Source organism: Chrysochloris asiatica, unplaced genomic scaffold (genome assembly GCF_000296735.1).
Source record: "Chrysochloris asiatica unplaced genomic scaffold, ChrAsi1.0 scaffold00017, whole genome shotgun sequence".
In the NCBI taxonomy this organism is placed as follows: Eukaryota; Metazoa; Chordata; class Mammalia; order Afrosoricida; family Chrysochloridae; genus Chrysochloris; species Chrysochloris asiatica.
The window spans coordinates 27,555,977-27,561,337 of record NW_006408535.1 but is presented as its reverse complement, the minus strand read 5'-3'; the positions used below and the strand labels follow the sequence as shown (position 1 = coordinate 27,561,337).

General features: G+C 44.0%; 1 pseudogene; it reads right to left on the bottom strand.

Moving 5' to 3' along the window:
• Positions 1-3,934, bottom strand: part of LOC102840018 — a 5,814-nt pseudogene extending 1,880 nt beyond the window's left edge.
• Between the last annotated feature and the right edge of the window lie 1,427 nt (positions 3,935-5,361).

Genomic DNA, 5,361 nt, shown 5'->3' with positions numbered 1-5,361 from the left:
ATTCCAAAGAGAGGTGACCCAATGGAATGCAGAAATCATCGGACAATCTCTTTGATATCCCATGTGAGTAAAGTTTAACTAAAGGTAATACAGAAACAGCTGCAAGCACACATTAACAGAGAACTTCCAGAGGTTCAAGCCAGATTCAGAAGAGGCCGTGGAATGAGGGATATCATTGTTGATGTCCCATGGACTGTGGCTGAAGGCAGAGAATATCAGAAAGATGGTTACCTGTGCTTTATTGACTATGAAAAGACTTTCAATTGTGTGGATCATGACAAGCTACGGACAACATTGTGAAGTATGAGTATTCTAGAACACTTAATTGTGTTCATGAGGAATCTGTACCTGGACAAAGAGGCAGTTGTTCTAGCAGAACATGGGAACACTAAATGTTTTAAAATTAAAAGAAAGGTATGCAACAAGGTTGTAATCTTTCACCATACTTATTCAACCTGTATGCTGAGCAAATCATCCGAGAAGCTGGGTTCTATGAAGAAAAACCTGGCATCAGGATTGGAGGAAGACTCATTAACAACCTGCAATATGCAGATGATACAACCTTGCTTGCTGAAAGTGAAGAAGACTTAAAATATTTACTGATGAAGATCAAATAGCACAGCCTTCGGTATTGATTGCATCTCCATGTAAAGAAAACAAAATTCCTCACCACTGGACCAATAAATGACACTCTTATCAAAAGAGAAAAGATTGAAGTTGTCAAGGACTTCATTCTTCTTGGATCAACTATCAACACTCATGGAAGCAGCAGTCAAGAAATCAAACGACATATTGCATTGCACAGATCTGCCACACAAGACATTTTTAAAGTGTTGAAGAGCAAAGATGTCAGCTTGAAGAGTAAGGTGCACCTGATCCAAACCATGATATTTTCATTAACTTCATATGCATGTGAAAGCTGGACAGTGAGTACGGAAGACCGTAGAACAACTGATGCTTTTGAGTTATGGTGTTGGTGGAGAATATTGAAAGTGCCATGGGCTGCCAAAAGAACCAACAGATCTGTGTTGGAAGAACTGCAGACAGAATGTTCTTTGGAGGCCAGGATGGTCAAACTTTGTCTCTCATACTTCAGACATATTGTCAGGAGGGACCAGTCACTGGAGAAGGGTATGAAGTTTAGTAAGGTGGAGGGTCAGAGAAAAAGAGGAAGACCCTAGCAAGATGGATTGGCAAAGTGGCAGCATCAATGGGCTCAAACGTGGTAATAATTGTGAGGTTGGCCCAGGATCGGGCAGTGTTTCATTCTGTTGTGCATAGGGTTGCTATGAGTCGGTACTGACTCGATGGCTCCTAACAACAATAACATTGGGAGACCAGCAGAAATCCTAGTGACTATTCAGCCAGGCTGTTCCCCTCTTCTCTTCCCAAGGAAAAAAGGTCATAAGCTAGTGGATAAAGGAGTCCCCTCACTGATTGGGTCACCAAATTCTAGATCTTTCCCTAACATCCTTCTAGAGCCAGGCTAGGTAGATGCTACTTCCCACCTGAAAGGTAGCCGCCTTTTTCTTCGGGTCACCCGCACATTTCCCCAAGGTGCTGTTGTAAGAGTTGAGGTGGCGGCACTCACACTCCAGGTCCGCCTGTATAGTCAGGGTCACCTCTTGCAGTTTGGATGTTGAACACTCCCTTGAGATCTTTCCCCAGCCGGCCACACTGCATGTCTTCCCTGGCTTTACCTTGGTGTTCTCCTCAGGTAGCTGAAGTATGCCTACAGCTTTTGTCAATTTGACCTTTTTCTGCAACTGATAGGAAGAGATAAGAAAGACTGGGTCTGAAACAGCCTGCTGAGTCTAGAGATCCTGACTGATGGTTCCGTATTCCTGCTTATCCAAGGCCCTGGAACTGGCTAGGCAGCCAGGGTAGAAAGATGGAGCGAGCATGGGTCATGGTGGGAGGAGAAACTCCCTGGACCTCGGGGAGCAAGGCACAGCAGGGGATTATGCCTCACCTTCAATAGCATGATGTCGCTCATGTGTCTCTGCTTACTGTAGTCTGGGTGGGGAATGGCTTTTCTCACAGAAATGTGCTGCTGGGTCTTTTCCTTCTGTATGATGTCATGGGCACCCAGGATGACATTCATGAACCTGTACAAAGAGAGGAATGGGAAAGGGGGAATCCCAGGGGCTGTAGCCCAAAAGCTGGGAAGAGCAGATGATAGCTAGGGCAGAACAGGCATGTAGCTGATGGAAATGGAGGGGATGGGAGGGCTTGGGACTGAGCTCACTATGCCCTCTGCTACTTGTAGCCCAGGAGGGATGCAGAAGCCATTGGTAACTTCGCAGTGTTTCTCAGTAATCAGTTACCTCCTTAGAAAACTTGCAAGTTATTTTGCATTTTGACCCCAAATACATGTTCCCTGTTCTAAATATGGCACGGGACAGTCTAGACTCTATTTCTTCAGTAATGTTCTGGCAGAGACTTGTTCATCTCTCCAGAAAATTATCTCCCCAGAAAAGCAACTGCTCTCTTCCTCACTCTGTACTATGAAGAGCCCTTGAAGAAAGTCTGGCTTCCCAGGGAGTGTGGGCTCTGTGCTGCTCATCACTTTCCACAGCAGTGAGCAGCCGTCAGCATAAAGTCTTCTCAGATCAGGAAACCACTGCATGCCATACTGTCATTGTGTTTCAAGAACTGAACATATGCTATGTAGGGACGAGAGTGGGGCTGAGCTTCATGTCCCCCGATGATCTCCCCTAAAGAAGACCACTGGTCTGCTGTGTGTACTACTGAGTCCCTTAGCAAGCATCTGCTTTCCAGCTCTGGAATTCTTATGCATTTACAAGCTTGGAATGGCCTGAGTGGATGGCTGGGATTAGAGGCCTTAACCTCTTCCTCTGAACAAGGAAAGAACAGTCTTTGGTCTGTCATATTTTTCTGAGCATAGCTGGAGGTGAGTATAGCTGTCTTAGGGACAGTGAAGTCCCAGAGACTCCTGAAAATTCCCCTCTTTATCTTTCTTGGTTCAGAATCAATTTGTAAGACCTCTCAGAGTCCTGTGCTATCTGGAATGGGACTGCTTTCAAATGGCCAGAACATACCTTTAGGGATCTAAATGATCTTAGATCCTATTGCTAACAGCCTAACAGAGTGGGTGCCCTGGAAATGTTCATTGGCTTCATGAAAGAATAACTACCAATGACTGGCTGAGGGTTGCTGGGGTAGTGGGATTCTGGAAAGCAGAGAAGTTTGGGTCAGCAAAACGTAGGAAACTATGCTTGAATCGTTGGAAGATGCTGAGGCATGAGAAGAAATATGCGGCATTGGAAAAATGGACTGAGGGGTCTTGGGGCAAAGTAAAGGTAAACAGTGTTGAAGGGACAGTGGGTCCATCAGTCCCAGGTTCAGCTGAGCTGTGTGCTTCTCTTCCAGGCTGACTGGGGAATGAAAGGAGGATTTGTCTCACCCCAGACACAGAAGCCAGGTTCACTTTACCCTCTGCAGGGACATTTGACTTGTTCCCTATTCATTGTCTTACACTTCTAGGAAAGTTCCACTTTCCAGATGAGAATTTTGGAATCTGGGGAAGGAGTATTAATTGAATCATCTTAAGGACATATGTTCCTGCTTGTCCCACAGATAACTTATTGAGACTTATCCTGGGGACCTGGGGTGGGACAAGAAGTTCTAAGAACCTTCCTAGTAGCTAGATGGATCAGGAATATGCAGAAGGAGATCAGTGTCTCCTATGGCATTGGGTGAGGCCTGGGAGGGTGGGGTCAGTCACTCATCTGTCTCTGTCCTTGGTACCAGAATGCAGGTTAAGAGGAGCAGGAGCAGCTGCATCTTCCCAGGCCGATTGTCCTGGTCCGAGTTGCTGGGGCTTCTTCTTGGCTTTTATTTCCCAGGAGCAGAAGAGGGTGGAGTTGGGCTCAGTGATCTCATGGTCCCCTCTGGTTTTGCGGTCATTCATCATAAAAAGTCTTTCTACAAAAGATGCCCTTCACCCCCATCCCATCACCACCTGCTGATGTTTATTGTGAGCTCTGTGGGAGAATCAAGCAGTCACCACATAAGTACCCACAGATGATGACTCACAGCAGGGACTGAGGGTAGAAGATGGGACTGTAGGTTGTTGCATTACCCTGGACAAGTACTGTTGTTGTTCAGTGCTGTTGAATTTGTTCCAACCCACAGTGACCCTGAATAGGATTTCCAAGATGCAGCTTGTCAGCTTGAACTACCAACCTCACAGTTCAGACAACTTTGTAGTGCAGTGCATTTCTTAAAAAAAAAAAAAAGTGTCCTCAGTGACAGAACCACCAATGTTTTCATTTCAACGTTGCTGGGTCCATCAGGGTAATTTTCTTAGCAAATGGGCATTTAGGCTCTTTTCTGTGTCAGGACGGAATGTGTTGGAGATGTCTGGTGGATGAAACAGAACCATCAGTGACCAGAGCACAGTATGGTGAGGGTTATGGTTGAGGGACACATAAGGCAGTAAGGAGCAGGGCTATATACTAAACCCATTCACCATCATAGCAACTTTCCTAGGGAATTTTTTTTAGCATCCTTTATTTAAATCAAATGTACAGAGTGAAAGAGACCTCCTCTCCCAATGTTTTAAACAAAATTTTTCACTAGACTTTTATTAACCTAGGTTAAGGAATAACTGTGACCCCAGAGGTTGAATCCCCTGATTGACTTGAGTCTTTGTGTTGGATGGGAACTCAAAATGGGAAAGGGCTGGTTCACCCACGGAAGGTCAATTTAGTCAATTCTTGATACCATGGGAAGTAGGAAAGTGTGCCTGGCATCTATATACCAATAATTGCCCATTTAGTATTCTCTGTCCTCTGTCCAGAGATCCACACTTTGGATGTAAAGGACCTCACTGTTACATTACTTTTTAACACATGTGGTCCCCTTGAGTTGAAATTGGCTTGATGACAGCTAAAAACACGCTTGTTAAAGGTCCACAGAAACACTTGCTAATCTATCCTGATTGATTCACTAAAATGGAAGTGAAGGATTGTTGTTGCAAAACAGCCCAAATCCAATTCTGTTAAAAGAACAACTAGTGTGGTTCTAGTTTGGTGACTTAAGTTTTCATTTTTATATTTTCTATATTTGATGATTTTTCTATAAGGAATAGTGTATATCAAAATCCATAATTTCAGTCCAAAGTTTCTCTTCCTTTTGTATAACAAATCTCTGCTTTTTATAACTTAATTTTTCCTGTTGTGTACATTTAAAAAATAAAATTACCTTTCTGATTATAAGGAGCAATGGGATAAGAATTAGGCTGCTAGCCACAAGGTTGGTAGTTCAAATCTACCAACCATCCTCAGTTAGAAAGATTTCTAAGACCATAAAAATGTTCAGTCTTAGAAATCTTAT